The sequence below is a fragment of the Equus asinus genome, chromosome 8, assembly GCF_041296235.1.
Source record: "Equus asinus isolate D_3611 breed Donkey chromosome 8, EquAss-T2T_v2, whole genome shotgun sequence".
Classification (NCBI taxonomy): domain Eukaryota; kingdom Metazoa; phylum Chordata; class Mammalia; order Perissodactyla; family Equidae; genus Equus; species Equus asinus.
Window position 1 is genome coordinate 74,666,098 of NC_091797.1, and position 18,464 is coordinate 74,684,561.

General features: G+C 64.9%; 1 protein-coding gene across 42 annotated transcripts in view; it reads left to right on the forward strand.

The window, feature by feature from the left end:
* The window catches only part of NCOR2 (nuclear receptor corepressor 2), a 206,694-nt gene that overhangs the window by 37,313 nt on the left and 150,917 nt on the right, over nucleotides 1-18,464 (forward strand). Inside the window, exon 1 of one of the 42 annotated variants that reach the window (XM_070515859.1) lies at nucleotides 5,114-5,410. The exons of 40 other annotated variants lie outside the window; for them this stretch is intronic. The gene's annotated coding sequence lies outside the window, so the exon portion shown is untranslated. Of the gene's footprint in view, nucleotides 1-5,113; nucleotides 5,411-18,464 lie in introns of those variants that run through there. One more of the 42 variants, XM_070515860.1, reaches the window with a different exon arrangement.

An 18,464-nucleotide genomic window follows, 5' to 3' on the forward strand; every position in this document is an offset into this window, starting at 1 on the left:
TGGCCTCTGTTCTTAGCTGTGACTTTTATCTCAAAGTATGTTGCCCTCTGTTATCTGGGCACAAGGTCCCATGGAATGTTCCAGAAGGTTCCAAGCCTTGGGAAGTCACGTTTAACGCCTCTGGAGATGTCATTTCTGAAAGTCGGGGCCCGAGGCTGCAGCAGTTCCCTGAGAACAATATTGTGTCTCCAGTGGAGGCTGAAGTGCTCTGAATGGCAGTAATGCCTAGTGGTTAGTGACACTGCTTCGGGCGCCACAGTCCCTGGGCACTTCCTAGCTGCATGCCCTTGGGTAAGTCACTTCACCACTCTGTGCCTCGGTTTCCCCGTCTCTACAATGGGGGTAGCACTACACCATAGGGTTCTTCCGTAAGGAGCACACGTGAAGCCTGTTCGCCCCCTGCCTGGCACATTAGGTGCATGGGCAGCCCTGGGCTGGTCTGATTTGTCCTTCCCGGTTGGGTCCCGGTGCCAGGAGCGTCCTGGATTCCCCTTCCTCCCTCTGCCGCCCGCCCCCTGCCCCAGACCTGCCTGCTGGTTGCTCTGTGCCCTTGGCCGTGAGTCTGGAGGGGGCGCTCGGCCCTGCCTGCCCCGGCTCCCTGCTGCTGTGCGCTGGGGCAGCCCCTTTTGACGATAAGCCCAGCCCACAGAGCAGCAGCCCCGGGGACAGGCGCTGCCTTTGGCCAGTGTGGTCGAGGGTTAACTGTGGCGCTTCTGTCGGGGGGAGGCCTGCGCCTGTGTGAAGGGACGTGGGACGTGGGGCGCATTGTGTTCTCAGGACGCCTCGTCTGGGGCAAAGGTTGTGGCCTGTTTTGTCCCCCGTCAGGGAGACCTCTTCCTGGCAGGCCTCCCGGGTTGGCCCCCGCATGCCGCTCTCAGGAGGGGTCTGTTCTTGGCTGGCTGGCTGCGGGGTCCCCGGGGGGCTCCTGGAGGTGCTCTGGCACCCGTCCCCACAGCTTCCAGCCTGGTCCCCTGGACTCAAGCTTGGTGCTGGGCGTTTCGTGCTGCCGAATCTCGAGTCCCGGTGGCGGTGGTGGGCCGAGTTGTGGCCCCCAAGAGATCGGTCCACCGGGAAGCCGTGAGTGGGACTTGTTTGGACAAAGCGTCCTTGTTAAGGGTCTCGGGATGAGGTCATCCTAGACTAGGGTGGCCCTGAATCCGGCAGCGGAAGTCCTCATAAGAGAAGACACTCAGCGGGGACGGCTGCGTGGAGACTGAGACAGAGACGGGAGCGAGGCGGCCACCAGCCAAGGACGCCTGGGCCCTGGCGGCCGGAGGAGGCAGGATGCCCCGACTGCGAGGGAGCGCGGCCCTGCCACACCTGCACGCGTGGCTTCTGCCTCCAGAACCGCGAGGGCGTAAGCTGCTGTCGCTTAGGCCCCCAGTTTGTAGACGTTTCTTTCAGGAGCCCCAGGAAACTAATGCAGTTGTGAATTTTATTTTAATCCCACTTCAGGTTTAAAGACCCCTTTGTGGCCTGCGAGGTCCCACGCGATCGGGAGCCGGTGATGCGGCGACCCCCCGTCGCGCTCTCCTCCGCCCGTTCCTTCCAGCAGGCCCGTTCCTGGAGCTCACCGAGTGCGGCCCTGCCTCAGGCCTCTGCCGTGGCTGTTCCCTCTGCCTGGGACGCTGTTCCCTGGGGAGTATCCACGTGCACCGCCCTCGCCTTGTCCAGCTTCTGCTGCGGTGTTCTGGCCACGGAGACCCCGCTGCCCACAGCAGCTGTCGTTACTCTCCACTGACTGCCTCCCCCGGCCCATGTCTCTCCGCGACGGCAGGGTCTTTGTCCTGGTCCCTGCTCTGTGCCCAGGGCCCGGTGCGTACCGTTGGGGCTCCATAAATGTTTGTTGAATGTCTGACAACTCCAGGCCTGGGGTCAGGGACCCTCATCAGCTGAGGGGGGGCCCGGCTTTTGGAAAGTCAGCAAGCTGATCCGGAGTGCTGTCCATTCAGCACAGCAGTCTTTTTATTTACTTTGAATTGAGCGGAATTCACGTCACGTAAAATTAGCCATTTTAAAGTGAATAATTCATTAGTTTTTAGTAGATAATCAATGTTGCACAACCACCACCTCTGTCTAGTTCTAGAACAGTCTCGTCACCCCAAAGGGCACCCCGCACCCATGCATACTTGCTCCCCACTCCCCCCAGCCCCTGGCACCCGCCGCCTGCTCCCTGGCTCTGCGGATTGGCCCGTCCTGGACATGTCACGTATGTGGGATCCTACAGGGTGGGCCCCTGTGTCTGGCTTTTGTGCTTGGCTTGGTATTTTCGAGGTCCATCCGTGTTGTAGCAGGTGTCGGTGCTTCAGCCCTTTGTGGCTGAATCGTATCCCCTTGTATGCATGTCTGGCAACAAAGCCATCTTGTGAGTGCTTTTAAATTTTTGCTTTTTTTGGTGAGGAAGAGTGACCCTGAGCTAACATCTGTGCCATCCTTCCTCTGTTTTATATGTGAGATGCCTCCTCAGCATGGCCACAGTGTGGCTAGTGAGCGGTGCTAGGTCCGTGCCCGGGATCCAAACCTGCGAACCCTGGGCCTCCAGAGCAGAGTGAGTGAACTTAACCACTGTGCCACTGGCCGGCCCCAGTGAGTGGCTTTTCAGACAGGGAGACCGAGGCTGCCCGGGGAGGGGTAGTCTCTGCCCGGCCCGGAACCCTGGGGTGCGGGGTTGTCTCGGGATGGGAGAGGAGGAGGTGGAAACAGGGGAGCCCCTCTCTCTGCCCCCAGCCCCCTGCCCGTTCCCGACTCTCTGCGCCTGGCGGGAGACAGCAGCTGCGTGGGGAGGGAGCGGCCAGGATCCCTCTACTGGGTGCTGGACGCTGAGTCCGGCCCAATGGTGGGTCCTCTCTGGTCCTCCGAGTCCCCCAGTTGTCGTTTCTGTTGACGCCGAGAGGGGTAGCGAGCAGTGTGCCCCCATTTCCCAGCGGGCGGACTGAGGCGGGGGCCCCTCGGCCTGCCGGCCCCTCCTGCCGCCTCCTGGGCATCCCTGAGCCTCCCACCCAGGCCGCAGTGGCGCCCGGCAAAGCACGTCCTGGGACCCCTTCCCTGACCCAGAGCCGTCCGGCAGGCGGGTTCCTGCAGGGGAGTCTTGGTGAGTTGGGTCCGGGGTGGGCCCCAGTGTCCGAGAGCTAGGGCCGGGCGCGGCCAGGGCACTGGCCTCCTCGTGCTAAGCAGACGACCGCACGCGGCCTTAGCCTCAACCGCGGCCCGGGCCGCGCCGGCTCTGTCTGGACGGAGCTGCTGTGGCTGTTTCTGGTTGTCTGGTGATTTGCGTCTTCATAAGTCCCCCTGCGGACTGTGCACCCCCCGGCCTCTTGGGGGAGGACACAGGAAGTGACCGCGGGGGGACGCGGCCCGGTGGCTGGCTCCCGTGGCTGAGATCCTCCCGCTTCCAGGAGAGTCTGCATCCGAACGAGCAGAAAAGAACGGAAGGGCCCCGTGCGTCTGACCCGCGGCCTCGGCCGCTGCCCACTGTCCTGTGGGGCCGGTGTGGCCGTCCCTGAGTTTCGTGACGGTCACAGCAAGAGCCAAGGGACAGGAAGACGGCATCCGGACCTGAGGTCTAAGAGTATGGCTTTGGGTTCTCACGTCTTTCTATGCCTCGGTTTCCCCACCTTTGAAAGAAGACTCTGGAGTAGAGAACTCCCCGCCTGGGCTTCCGGGCAGGTCTGCAGAATCCTTCCAGAACACTCTGTGGGAGTTCCTGGAAAAGGCTGGAGGGTGAGCTGATGAAAGTCGATACACACATGCCTTCTGTGTGGGCCTCTTCCCTGGTCCCATAGTGGCTGCTGATCCCCCGGCTAGTCCAGTGGCCCCTGACCTTTGTCACATGCAAATCTGATGTGCCCAAACCCTCTGTGGCTCTTTGCTGACCACACCACGTGGCCCGGTGGGTGCAAGCCAGGCTTGTCCGGCTCAAATCCCCGCTCAGCCACTTTGCAGCTGTGTGACCTTGGGCAAGCCACTTAACCTCTCTGGGCCTGCTTCTTTCTCTGTATGTTGGGTTTTTTGTGTGCTTTCATGAGGAGAGAGGGGTTAACAGGTCCAGTGCTTACACAGTGCTGGACACACAATACCCGCTACTGCTATTATGCTATTACGGTTGTCATTATTGCTCTTGGGGGCGTCTCCAGTCCGCAGAGTTAAGCAACCGGCCTGAGTGCCCGTGACCCCCTCCCCGTGCTCCCGTCACTCCCTGACCTCGTCTTCTCGCTCTCCTGCTTCACCACTGCTCACCCACTCCAGCCTTCTCTCTGCTTTTGCAGCACGCTGAACTTGGTCCGGCCTCCGGACCTTTGCATCTGCTGTGCCTCCCGCCCCTGGTGCCCCCTGTGTCCCCGCGGGACCCCTGGTCATCGCTCAGGATGCCGCCCTGGGCGGGCATCGCGGGGCCCACTCCTGGTTGCTGGGCAGAGGAGGGGCCCCAGGTGCCTCTCTGGGCCCCTGCTTCCCGGCAGCTGGGCGGCCTCCCGACGGCTCCTCCTTGCACCAGCCTGTGGGAGTGAAGCCGAGTGCCCGCTGCAGGGAGTCAGCGCCCAGAGACGCTCGGACTTGTCTCTGAGTCACACAGCTCATTGCAGCCAAGTTTCAGACCCCTGGCTGACCTCCAGACGGGCCGTTCTGGCCAGTGAGTTTGCATGTGCACATGTGTGCATGCATGTGTGTGCATGTGGGTACATGTGTGTGCACACGCGTGCGTGTTTTTTTTCAGCCTCCGGGCCTGTCCCCGAGGTGGTGCTGGTTCAGGACTCCCTGGAGGCCCGTGTTCGCTTTCTGAGATCAGAGGGAGGGCAGCAGCGTGGTGGAGGCGGGGCTGCCCCCTGGCCATGTCACCCTGGAGACCGGAGGCCCCGGGAGGGCCAGGCGGTGGCCATGGTCCGTGGGCGGGAGGGGACGGCCCGGAGGAGAGGTGCCCGGAGCCTCGCGGCGGGGAGGCTTCTCCGGGAGCTATAAAAAGGCCTCGCTGGGCTCCTGGCAGCCCGCCGGTTGCCATGGCAACGAGGAATTAGCGCGGCTGCCAGGCCAGGAGGAGAGCGCACTTTTGGCGGCGCGCGGAGTGACTTATGTAATGCTCCGTGTTTATGGGCCGGGGGCGGGGAGGCGGCCACGGCGCGGTGTCGCCGCTCGGGGGTGGCGGCCGCGGCTGTCCCGGGGGGCCCGGGCGGCCGGCTGGGGGACCCTCACCAGGGTCGGGGGTGGCCTCCGGGGCCCGGGGGGCGCCCCGTCTGGTGGGAGGCCACCTGCCGCGCGTGGTGAGGAAGGATGGGCTGGCCGCTGGCCCCGCGGCGCTTCTGGAAGCTGGCGGCCCCGGCTGCGCCCGTGGACTCCGCTGACCCACTTGCTGGCACGTTTTACTTTTCTTCGTCTTCCTTTTTCTGGGAGAGTCCCTTGCAGTGGTGTTGGAGCTGACGTGAGTGCGGGCTGGTCATGTGCTCGGGCGGGAGAAGTTTCCGGGCGCGTGGGGGGCAGGCAGATGCGGGTCCCCAGCCCTGGGAGGGTGGGCAAAGACCGGGCGGCTGCCTCTGGGGCCGCCTCCGGGACGGTGGGCCGGGCTGGAGGGCGCCCCGCTCTGTGCTGTGGGCCCCAGGCGGCAGCCCTCGGGGGCCAGTGCTCCCGGGCTCAGGTCGGAGTTGCCGTCCCAGGAAAGGCCTGGAGGGCGGGCGCCAGCGGGACAGCGATGCCCGACCCCTCTGCGGGGTGGCCAGCGCGGTGGGCCAGGCGGCTCTTCCGGGGCGCTCCCGCTTGGGCATCCTGGCGGGAGAAGGGCCGAGCGGGGGACCCGGGGTCCTGTGTGTTTCCGGGTGTTGGCTGCCGGGGCTGGCCTGGGGCTCGGGGTTGGGGGCTCCTCGGCGGGCGCGGGCGGGGGGACCAGGTGCAGGCAGCGCTTCGGGCCCGGTGCCTGCTCCCACTGTGGTGGCTCTTGGCTGGGGGCCCGGGTCTGGTTTGAAATCAGCGCCACCGGCCCAGGCTTGCCCGCGGCCCTGGCAGCGAGGAGCCGGGATAAACACCGGAAAGTTGGCCGGGCCGCCCGTGCTCACAAGGAGCCCTCAGTCACAGGCCGAGGGGTGAGGGGGTGGTTTGTCCTGGGGCCTGGTGTGCGGGCAGCGGGAGGCAGAGGGCGCCTCGTGGGGCTCAGCCCAGGCCAGGGCGGCTGCGTTCCCAGAGGGTGTCGCCTGTTTGCCCCAGACCCTGTGCGTGCCTCAGTTTCCTTGTCTGTAGAATGGGGCATCGGGGGCCGCACAGGTGTGGGGATGAGGGGGGGGTGATCTGTGGCCCTCTGTTCATTCTGGGGCCAGACTGCCTGGGTTTAAATCCCGCCAAACACTTCCTGGCTGTGTGACCTTGGATAAGTCACTTCACTTCTCTGAGCCTCGGTTTTCCCATCTGGCAAATGAACACTCCCATAAGTCATCCGGCTTCAGGGGGCTAATAAATCGTCCCTGCCTGACCCCATGGATGGTGTGACTTTGTTCAGGATGTGGAACTCACAGGGCCTCAGTTCTCTTGTCCATACTGTGCAAGTGGCCTGCAGGGGCAAAGCAGGACGAACCCGCAGGGGCCCCTCGCTGGCGGGCGTGGGGGCTCTGTCAGTGTAGACGGCAAGTTTGGACTGCCGATTGAGTGCTGGCGTGCTCTCCATCCAGTTTTGTTTTCTTCCCTATGGGGAGCCCTTCTGTTTTAAGAACGTGGAGCCCCTGCCCGGATGCCGGGAGCAGGGGGTCCTGTCCCAGGCCCCAGGCTCTGTCTGCATTTGGGCCTGGGCTGGGGGCCCCGGGTCCCTCCGGTCTCTCCCGTTCTGCCCTGTCTCCCACCAGACCTGGGCCAGGCACAGCCGGCAGCGCCCAGCATGGCCTGGGGCCGGGTGGGCAGGGCTGCTCCCCCGCCAAGGGTGGCAGCCGTCCTCAGTGTGTAAGCGACACCGGATGCTGGGCCGGTGGCTGGCTCCGGGCCGCTCCTCTCGGGCCAGGAGGAGCCAGCGGGGAGTTCCCCGGGCGTCCAGGCAGCCCACGCCAGCTGCCCGCTGTCCCTTTGTCCTCAGGCGTCTCCTGGGGACCTCGGGGAAGGCCTCTGCAGCGGGGGACCCCACAAATGTCCCCTTGCTGCCCCTAAGCCCTCGGTGCCCTCTGGGGTCACCACACAGCGGTGTTGTGGCCGTGTTGCGTGCGCACAGAGGGTGTCAGTTGGGGATCCCCTGCTGCTGGGAAAGACGGTCGTGTGTGGTTCAGACCAGAGGGCGCGCGGGCTGTGACGGGGCTGACCGGCGGCGACTGTGGTGGCCGCCAGAGTCTTCAGGGAGACGGCGGTGCGTAGAGCTGAGCACACTCTCGCACACACCCACTCACACTCAGTCACACACACTCTCACCCGCACCCACACGTGAGGGCGTGTAAGCCTGGTGAGATCCGAGTGAGGGTGGTGGTGTCAGCGCCCGTCTTCTGCTCACACTGTTGACGCTGAGTTCCGGTTCCGTGAGGCTGGGACCCTTGGGGACAGTGGCCACGGAGACCCGGGATCTGCTGTGATCTTAGTTACACGTGAATCTGCAGCGACTTCAAGTAAAAAGTTAGAGCAGGCGAGGGGGCTCGGGGCCGGGCCATCCTGGGTTCGAGCCCACGTCTGCGCCTTGGCAGCTGTGTGGCTGACCCAGGTGACCGCGCTCAGTGCCTAGAAGCTGCTGGCACTGAAGGTGCTCTGTGCTCTGCTGTTCTCGCCTCCGACGGGGTTTGCCGCGTGCTCTTTCAGTTCGTACCCGCCTCAGCCATCCCCACTTCTCAGATGAGGAAACCGAGGCTCGTGGGGTCCGTTCGCCCACCTGAGGGCACGCAGTTTGCAGCTGGGACGCAGACCTTGGTCTGAGCCTGTGCATGCTGATTCTTGGGCTGGGTGACCCTGGGGAGGTTGCTTGCCCTCTCTGAGCATCACTTCCCTCCTCCTTGCCTCACCCGTAGGCTGGGCTGGGACATCGGGACAGGGGGCTATGCTCATGACCCGGGTTAGCTGGGCAGCCCCCCTCTCATTCCTGGGCCCCCCCAGAGCCCACCGCCTCTGAGCCTCCTCCTCTGCCCTTGGCCTCTGTTCTGTCTCTGGTCGCTTGTGAGGGCTGAGCCCGCTTCCTCCCTGAGTTCTTTTTCCTCCTTGCTCCCTCTGTTCTCTGCGCTGCCTTTTCCCTTTCCTGCTGTTCCCTGCGGTAGGCACTGGTTCCCTCAGACCCCCTCCCGCCTTGACAGTGGTGAGAAGGCCTTTGGGGCGTCACTAGCTTGCCCTGGAGGGAGCTGGGGCGTCCCTGGCCGGCACCTAAGCGTGAGAAAGGCATTTCTGTCCGGGCAAAGCTGCCCCGCGGGTAGAAGCTTCTCGGGGGCTCCCGCGAGCGGGCCTGCAGGTGCCGTCTCCCTCATGGCGGCTGGGCCTGGCCCTTGGGCCTCTGGGGGGGCCAAGCAGGGCTCGCTTTGCACCTGAGGATTCTGGAGGGTTCCAGGGCATCCCAGGCTGGGGGCCGGTGGGTCCCTGCAGGGCCAGGCGGCCGAGCTGCTGTGAGGGTTTCCCCCACCGCACTAGGCGTCAGTGACGGCTCGGGTCCCGGGGTCTGGCTTTGCTGTACAGACCGGAGGGGCTGGCGCGGGCCTGGGGCAGGCGTCTGGCCTCCAGGCCTGGGGCTGTTTCTTGGAAGTGCCAGTCGTGGTCCTGCCTCAGGGCCTTTGAACTTGCTATGCCCCTGTCCTGGAACCCCTGCCTCCAGGTCTTCCCTGCTCCCCTCATTCAGGCCTCTGCTTGCATGTCATCTCCTCAGAGAGGCCCGGGGCTCCCCGTTGTCACTCCTGTCGTCTTATCACGTCTCCACCTGGGATTTGTGGTGTGTCCATCACCGTGTCCCCCACCCCCTCCACCCGGGGCTTGCTCATCTTGACCTCCCTGCGTCCCCAGCTCTGGGCATGTAGTCGGTGCCCAGCAAACAGGGCGCCTGCCTCAGTGTGCCCCCCTGGGCTGTGGCCCTGGGCCTGTTCCTTCTGGCGAGTGGGGCCTTCCTGGGGACGGATGTGCGTCCAGGTGAGTGGCACCTGCCGGGGCTCCGGCTTGGGGCCGCCCAGGCCCGGGAGCTGCGATGCGCGTGGCGCTCGAGCCGCCCCTGTGCTGGGGGCGCTCCTGGAGGTCCAGGGTCCTTGAAAAGCAGCTCTTGTGTTTTTGCTCGAGTGTGCGAGTGCATGTAGGGACCCTCCTGCATAGACTCAGAGTGGTGGGGCTCGTTAGCAAGGAGGTGGGGACCCCCGGGTGTGCAGGTGGGGTGCTGACAGCATCAGCTGCGTGTGTTGAGGGCTGGCAAGGTGGGCGAGCGTTCTGCAACTTTTTTTTTTATTCATTCTTTTTTTTTGAGGAAGATTAGCCCTGAGCTAACTACCGCCAGTCCTCCTGTTTTTTGCTGAGGAAGACTGGCTCTGAGCTAACATCTGTGCCCATCTTCCTCTACTTTATGTGTGGGATGCCTCTACAGCATGGTTTGCCAAGCGGTGCCATGTCCGCACCCGGGATCCGAACCGGTGAACCCTGGGCCACCAAGAAGCAGAACGTTCGAACTTAACCACTGCACCACCCGGCCAGCCCCCGTTCTGCAACTTTAGTTTGTCAAGTCCTTCTGACAGCCCTCAGAGGGGGGTCCTGTGTCACCCCCTCCACATGAGGCCCGGAGAGGGTCAGCAGCCTGCCCAAAGTTGCACAGCAGCAGGGATGCGGTGTTAATAGGTAAGTGGGGGTGTGTATGGTTGTTTCTGAGCCCGGGGTGATGAATATGCCCTGAAGGGATTGTCCTGCTTCATCCTCAGGAGGCCCTTTGTCATCCCTGCTTCCGGGGACAGGGCACAGCTGTGGAGGAGGCAGGATTTGAACCCAGGTCCTCAGGGCAGGTGCTGTTTACTGGGACTTGGGCTCAGTCCTGGGAGGGGGCCCTGACGGGTCCAGTGTGAGGCCGGGAGATGGGCCAGGAGTGGGGTCCTCAGCCTGGCTCAGCAGCCAGAAGGCGGAGCCGCTCCTCCCCCGGCCGTGTATTTGCATGACAATGAGCCCTTTGTCCCGGGCCAGCCTCCTTCCCAGGCTAATAACCCCATTCCCGGCCTGTGACGTCACAATGGGCCCTTCTGTGCCGGTCGCTGCCGGTGGCAGCGGGTGGGCTGGCCTGGCGGGGGGTAACTTAGGGGGTGGGGGTCCCAGGGCGGACACCCCCTCCCCATCCTCGGGGGGGGATTGGCGCCGTGTGACGCGGGAGCCTGAGACTCCGCGAAGCGTCCCTGGGGGGGCATCTGCCACCCCCCACCCCCAACCCCCAGCCCTGGGAGCCTCCTCTGGGCCTGCGAAGGGGGCTGGGTGGGCGCCCGGCCCCCTCCCCGGTGGAGGGGTGAGCGTCCCTTGCTCCCCGTAGATGTGAGGGGGCTCGTGTGCAGGGGCTTCCGACGGGGGATGGCTCCGAGAAAGTGGGGCTCCGCCCCCGCCTGCTGCGTGCTTTGGGCACCTGGCTCCACACTCTGTGCCTCAGTTTCCTCACCTGCTGGGGGGCGTTCTACAGGAGCCTGGCCTCCGCTGGCAGGGAGGAAGGCTCAGTGAGCAGTCAGGGCGGCCTGGGCTGTGGCCCCTGGAACGTGGCCTTCTTTGGAAAAAGGGTCTTTGTGGCCCTGTCTCGGGACGAGATGGGGTCATCCTGGGTCCCGGGCGGCTCTGAAGCCAGTGACCGCTGTCCTTACGAGACAGGAGAGAAGACACAGAGGGACGGCCGGGTGACAGGAGGCAGAGGCTGCGGAGGTGGGAGCGCCCGCGGCCCCTGATGGCACCTTGGCCCTCGTCTCCCAGAGCTCCAGGCAATGAAGTTCTGCTGTTTGAAGCTTCTGGGCTGTGGTCGCTTGTCGCCGCGGCCCTGACCGGCTCCTGCAGCCGGCAAGCCCGGTCTCTGGTCGGGGAGTGCTCCCTGGGGGTTTGCAGCGTGTTCCCCCAGCCTGAGGGTCCAGGACAGAGGGAGGCGGTTGGGGGCGGGGAGCCCCTCCCATCGGTCCAGGACCAGACTCCCTCCCCGAGAACTTGAGTCCACAAACCCCAGAACCCACCGTCACCCGCTGCCGGCTCTCTGCCTCGTGTGTCCCTGCTAAGGAGGACGTGACCCAAGAGGCAGGGGGCTCCCCAGGTTCCACGCGGGGCCCCTCCCCAAACCCCGACTACCTCGTCTGCCAGGTGCCCTTGACAAATGGAGATACTGAGGCCCAGAGAGGGCAGGCTAGCTGGGGAAGGCCACACAGCCCCCAGTGGTGGTGACGGCCTTCAGAGCCCCAGCTGTGGCTAATGGATGGGCTGGCACTGCGGCTCCCAGGAGGGAGGGATAGGAGCCCCGGGCCACAGTGACAGCTGCGGTGTAGTGGGCTGTGTAAGATGTGGATCAGTTTCCAGAACATGTTGACCCAGTAGAGATGACACCCCAAAGTCTGGCTTTATGTAGACGGCATCTGCACTCGGCCTCAGTTTCTCTGTTGACAGGGTGGTCTTTGAGCTTCAGCCCCGGGCTGCAGTTCTGCTCTTAGCGTTCATGGACTCAGCCCGCATTTATTGAGCGCCTGCTGTGTGCGGTGCACTGGAACTCGGCGATGGACACGGCAGATACGGCTCCTGCCTTCATGCCCCTTACGTTGGGGGGTGGGGAGATGGGCAATAAGGCAGCAGGGACGTGGGGAATGAGGGGTCTGGATGCTGACGAGGGAGGCAGCAGAGCCTGGGCCTGGGGGGCGCGGCGAGGACGGGACCAGGTGGGCGGTTTGCTGTGAGCTTGGAGGGCTGGTCGGATGGATGTGGGGATGGCCTGGCCTGTGTGCAGGGGCACATGGGCGCTTCCCATGGCAGGGCTTGGTCTGGCCCCGTGGGCAGTGACATGGGAGGAGGCCTGTGAGGCCCCGACTCCTTGTTTCCATCGGGGACAAGGGTCTCCCTGAGTCTGAGCAGGGAGGCGGGGCGCACTGGCCACGGGGTCCTGGGACACAGTGGGTCAGTGGTGGGCGCTGCAGGGACTTGCCTGGGTTTGTATCCAGGCTCTGCCACTTGCCTGCTGCGTGACCTCAGACAAGTTACTTAGCCTCTCTGTGCCTCAGTCTTGCATCCCAGGGAGGGAGGTAGTGATGATAAATGAGCTGATGCTGCTGGGCGCTGTGTTGGTGACTGCCTGTGAGGGGTAGGGGCCCCCTCAGGTCTGTTCCAGTGACCGGGCAGGACCGGGAGCTGGACGGAGTATGCCTTAGTCCTTCCGTGGCCCCGTTCCCGCCTGCGGGACACTGGACAGGCGTCTCCCCCACAGAGCATCTGCCTTCCCATCTGGGAAGTGGGCCTGTACCGAGCACATGGCCGCGTGGAGGTCAGGAGAAGGGGACGGTGGGGGAGGTCAGCGCCCACGGGGTAGAGGGTTCAGGTCTCCCCTGTCCCTGGGCCTGGACCACCCTCCAGGCCGGAGCAGCTGCCCGTTTTACGGCCTGGGAAACTGAGGCCCCAGCAGGGGTAGGCCCAGGTCGTGGCCGGGGTGCAGGCTGCAGGGCCCCCCTGTGTGGCCTCCTGGCTGTGGACGAGGCCCATTTCTTGGGGCCTGCACGGGGCTGCTGGGACCTGCTCGAGCCGGCCTGCGTCTGTCAGCAGGTTTGGTTCTGTGTTCTGGGAGCAGGAGTTCTTCTGAGAGGGGGACCGAGGCCATGGAGTGACCCAGATCCGGGCCAGCGGGGAGGGATGGGCTTTGTCTGCAAAGCTGCCGCCTGCCTGGTCCTGAGTGGCGGCCACTGGTGGCTCAGGACCCGGCCTGAGACCTCGCTCCTCCTCAGGGCTGACAGACAGGGCAGGCCCGTCCCAGGCTCCTGTCCGGCCCCTTCCTCCTGGGCGGAGTCTGTCCTGGGCTCCCATTTTACTTCTCTTACCTGCTTCTGGCTGGCTTTGCTCCTGTCCTCGCCTGCACAGGTGAGAAGACCAGAGGGTGGAGGCGATCTGATTCCAGGGAGACCCGTGGCACTTAGAATTTGTGTTTTAAGGGGGTTTTTACTGTGTTAGTCTCTTGGTTGCAATTGGCACACACCTCGCTCCTCCTGCATTTAGCACAAAAGGCTCAGGGCAAGCTTCAGGCACAGTTGGATGCAGGGGCTCAGCTGACGACTTGCTCCCCGTATCTAGAGCCTGGCAGCCCCAGACTCACATCACAGCCCAGCAGCCCCGGGCGAAGGGCAGCCTGTGGTCCCCATGTTCCAGTGGAAGTCATGGGAGTGAACTGACCAGCTCAGCCTGCGAGTTACGCCCCGCCCTGAACCAGGCGCAGCAGCTGGTGCTGACGGGCCAGACCTGGGAGGAGGGCTCCGCCTGCCCTCGAGTCCGGGACCCAGGGTGCCGGAGGGGTGGTGGCCCGAGGGACACTGGGGTGTGGTTGCAGGGAGTGGGTGCTGGGCAGGCAGAGACAATAGCTGGTGGCCGCAGCCACTGGCTCCGTGTGTCGGGGACGAGCTGGAGCAGCTCCCTGCCCGGCCCATCTGTCACAGCCTGTGCGTCCTGTGGGGGGTCCTCATGACTCCCCGGGTAAGGGGGCCCAGCCTCTCCACTCCGTGCAGTGACGTTCCCTCCTGTCACTCCCTGTCCCCTCCCTCAGGGCCCCCAGCTTCGCCGAGGCCTCTCTTGTGGCTTCCAGCTGACCGCATGTCAGAAGCCACAGGTCACATCCTGGCCGCCCTTGGGCTGCATTTGGATGTCAGATTGATTGATTGGGTTGGGTTTATAGCCACTTTTTTTGAATAAAAATTGTGAATTGAGAGACGTCTCAGAATAAGGCTCCCTTGGCCTGGAGGCATTGGCGCTGTGGGTCCCCTGGGCCACGTTCCTGAGCCACCACCAGGCTCACCCGCCGGGCTGGGCAGCGGCCACCCCCTCCTGTGTCCTCCACGTGCACAGCCCTCGCCGTCCCTCGTCACGACTCTGGCCTGGCCTCGCAGCGTCTGGTGGGTCTTGGCATCCTCGGCCCTCCTTTCTCTTGCCCCCCGCTTCCGGCCTGGGACCCCCCCCAGCCTTGTTAATCTCGCTCCCTCCAAACTGACCGTCCCATCTCCCTGGGCGTGTCCGCTGTGTCCGCTGTCCGGAGGACCGCGTGGGTTCTCCATCCTGGCTCCACGCCTGCCGCTCAGCGCCCACGAGCCTCGGGGACTGCGCGGTCTGTGTGTCACATGTGAGCGTGGGGCCCGGCTGGTCAGAGTGGGCCCTCCCCCCTGGGCCTGGGCTCTGGGGGCAGCGGGGCCTCCCGCCAGCCCTGTGGGAGGGGCCCCTGGGGGTCCAGATGGTGGTCTTCTGGGGGTCGGGGAGGGCGCGCCGCGGTGGAAGGCTGGGCTCCGGCCTCCGGGCTGCTGCCGTGCAGCTATTCTTAGCAGCTGGGACATCGGTCCTCCTCACGTGTGGCCGAGGGCGACCCCAGGGATCTGCCCTGAAACGCTGGGGATGACCCGTGAGTTCCTCAGCGAGCTGTCCTGAGGGCCCGCAGCTGTGGACTCGTTACCAGATGTCGGAGCTGGGGAGCCAGTGGGAACCCAGAGGCCACCACTGTCACCCCCTCGGGTGGCCCCCTCACATCGAGAGTGGGGGTGGGGATCGCAGACCTGCGGGTGGAGCGGGCGGTCTGGGCCAGGCCTGGGGTCGCCGGTCGGGGGCCCATCTGGAGGGATAGAGAGTTTCGGGTCAGCCCTTCCCAAGTCCAGGCCTTCCGATCGCCTCTCGAGGCCACCTGGGTGGGAGGCGGCCGGCAGGTCGTGAGGTGGGGTGGTGTGAGATGAGGCCTTGACTGTCCCCCTCAGTGCTTGCCTGGGAGGGGCTGCTGCGTGCCCGGAACCCCCCGTGGTGCCCTTGGGGCAGGCCTGGCAGTGGGAGCCACCACAGAGCAGCACAAGCCCGGAGGCCTCCCTGGAGGAGGTGTGTGGTTTATTTTAGTTATTTATTTTTGAGCTTAAGTTGTGGTGTAACACACATGACAGAACGTTCCCGACGTCAGCCGTCTTCAAGTGTACAGTTCATGGGTGTCAAGTGTATTCACATGTTGTGCAATCAACACCACCACCGTCGCCAGAACTTTTTCATCTTGCAAAACAGAAACTCTGCCCATTAAACGCCAGCTCCCCCCAGCCCTGCCCCCTCCTTCCCTGTGACCGTGACGCTCTGGGCACTGGGTCCGAGCGGGGTCACACAGGGTTTGTCTTTCTTCTGGCAGAATGTCCGGCGGGCTTCGTGCCGTCCAGGCAGCGACGCGGACGCCCAGGGCCCCCCGGGCTGTAGGGTCGGGCTCCCGGTCAGCGCTCGCGGTGGGCGGCGCGGGGTTTGCCGGTCGCCCGCGCCCCCGCCTCACGGGTCCCCTCCCTCCCGGGCGCGCGGCCACATGGAGGAGCTGGTGGACACGCGGCCGGGGCGGGAACGTCGCGGCGTCGGTGAAATACCCCGGGCGGGGGGCGGGGGGCGCACAGGGTCGTCCGGCTGTGGGCTCTCCCCCGCTTTTAGCATTAAGAGGGGAGAAAGGAGCGCAGGAGGAGGTGCTCGTGAGCAGACCCCCGGCGGGGAGCGCGCGGGGCGCCCGCGGACACGGACCGGCCAGTCCAACTGGGAACAGGGACGGCGGCCTCGGGCTCCGGCAGCGCCACGTCCCCCTGCTGCTCCGAGGGCGGGCGCGGGGGCTCGGGGACGCGGGGGGCGCGGGGACGCGGGGGGCTCGGGGGCGCGGGGGGCGCGGGGGCGCGGGGGGCTCGGGGACGCGGGGGCTCGGGGACGCGGGGGGCGCGGGGACGCGGGGGCTCGGGGACGCGGGGGGCGCGGGGACGAGGGGACGCGGGGGGCGCGGGGACGCGGGGGCGCGGGCGTGCGGGGGTCGCGGGGGCTGCGGGGACGCGGGGGGCGCGGGGACGCGGGGGCGCGGGGGCGCGGGGGGCGCGGGGACGAGGGGACGCGGGGGGCGCGGGGACGCGGGGGCGCGGGGGCTGCGGGCGCGCGGGGGGGGGGGGGGGTGGCGCGGGGCCTGGGCCGGCGGTTTGGGCATTGGAATCGAGCCTGGCTGCTTTCTGGCTGTGTGACCTTGGGCAAGTGAGTTCGCCTCTCTGAGCCTCGGTTTCGTGATGTGTCCAGTGGGGACAGTCAGGCTGCTGAGGGACACGGAGCCGTCCCCTGGGCGGTGATGGTGCTGCCCGTGGGTGACGGGGTGCGTGGTACACGAGGAACCGGGAGGCACAGGTGGATCCGGGGGCGGTGGAGGCTCTCCCGGTGGCTGGGCGTCCTTTCTGGGGGGAGAGGGGGCGCCTGGCTCTGGTTTCCCGGGAGGCTGGTGAGGGTGGGCGTGGCCTGTGAGGTCTCCCCTCCATGACCTGACAGCGGGTCCGCGGCAGTCGGTCTGTCCTGGGCCGTCGGTGGACCTGGAGCCCTTCTCCCCGCGGCCCCGGGGTGTCCGTTGCCCTGAGGAGTCTGGAGTGGGCTCAGCCCAGGCCCCCGCGCCGCCTCCCCAGGTGCCCGGGCCACGTGGGCTTGGGATCGGTGGGCCCTGGGGAGTGCGGAGGGGTGGGGGGGGGTAGGGGGTCCCGCCGCACAGCACTAGTCTGTGAGTGACCTTGCTCACACTCCACCTCTTTGGCCTCAGTTTCCCCGTCTGTAACAAGAGAGTGTTGAGTGAGACCCCCGCAGCCAGGGTTCTGGGCTGGGAAGGGCAGCCCGTCCAGACCCTGTGAGGCCTGGCTCCCCGGGAAGCGCCGTGTCTCTGTCTTCAGCTGTGGGTCCCCCCCCAGCCTGGACCACCTCCTCACGAGGAACTTGCTCTGTGCTTGATCAACTCACTCCCCCAGCCTCGGTTGGCCCATCTGCGGAGTGGGGGCCGTAATAGTAACTGCCCCTGTTATGCATACCACCGTCGTCACTGTTGTTGACTTGCCTCCCTGCCTCCCCCCGTATTTCGAGCAGTGTGGGGTAGGACCAGCCATCGACTGCATCTCAGAACTTTTCTCTGGTGGTCGAGCTTTCCATAGATCTTTTCCTGGTGATTCTTCCCACGGGCCCCATGAGGAAAGTTTTACAGATAGAACAAGTGAAGCCCAGAGAGGTCGGTATGGTGCCCAAGGCCACACAGCTGTGTAAGTGCAGAGTTGGATTGGAACCCAGTCGACCACTTTCCACACGTGGCAGCCCTGTGGGATGGCGGCGTGCAGGACCGGGAGGGCAGCCTGCTGAGGGTGACCGTGGGCCGTGACTCAGCCAGGGCCCCCACGATGCCCTTGATCCTGGGTGGGGCTCAAACTGCGGGCCAGGAGCTCAGTCTGGTGGGGAGACAGTGGGGAAGCAGATGCGGTGGTTCACGGGGTTGGGCCCACAGGAGAGGCGGGAAGAGAGCATCATGGGAACCCAGTTGGTGAGTTGGGGTTGGGGAGGGTTCCCGGGAGGTGGTGGGGGGGCGGCGAGGGCTCCATCACCCCAGCCTGGCCTGACGGGAGAAGGTGAACCAAGCCCTCCGCCGCTGAGTCCTGTCTGCCAGGCTGGGGATATAAATGAAGGTAGCTGACCAGGAGGGGATGTGGCCAACAGGAGAGGGTGTGCCCGTCCCGCCTGCCTCCAGCCGGTCGTGCCTGTGTGGGGACATGGACCTCGGTTTCCCCTGAATGATTTTGTTCTGGTAAAATACACATAACGTGAAACATGCTCCCTGAACCACGTTAAGCGTACCGTCAGTTGGTTTTCAGTAGGTTCACAGTTGTGTCACCCTCCCCGCTGTGCAGCCCTGGAACGTTTTCCTCACCCCAGAGGACGTCCAACACCATCAAGCAGTCGCTCCCCGTTGCCCCTCCCTCAGCCCCGCAGCCACCAGCCTGCCCTCTGTCTGGTGGATTCGCCTCTCCCGGACGTTTCACGTCAGTGGGATCAGGCCGTCCGTGGCTTCCTGCCCTCAGCGCCATGAGTTCACAGGTCACATGTTCCTTTTCATGGCTGAATACTGTTCCATCGTGTGGGCACGTTCTTTCTGTCCGTCTGTCAGTCGATGGCCTTTTGGGTTGTTTCCACTTTTGGGTGTTGTGAGTAGTGCTGCTGTGGACATTTGTGTTCTTTCTGTTCTGTTTTGTTTTATGACCCGTTTTCGTGTCCTGGGGTCTATACCCAGGCGTGGCATTGCTGGGTCGTGTGAGGACTCTGCTTTTCACTTAGCGAGGACCCGCCAGACTGCCTTCCGTGGACACTGCACCATCTCACGTGCCCGCCAGCGACGGTGAGAGCCCCTCGTTTGAAGAAGCCAGAAATTGGCGGTTTCTTGTGAAGTCTCTCCTTATAACCCCGCATGCTGAGCTGGTCTCTGGGGCCTGGCTGAGCTGGATGGGGAGAGGGAGCCGGTCCCGGGAAAACCGCCCGGCTGGGAGTGGATCTGGGGTCTGCGCCACATTCTGGCCTCAGGAAACTCTGTTTTTCTGGCTGTTGCCTGG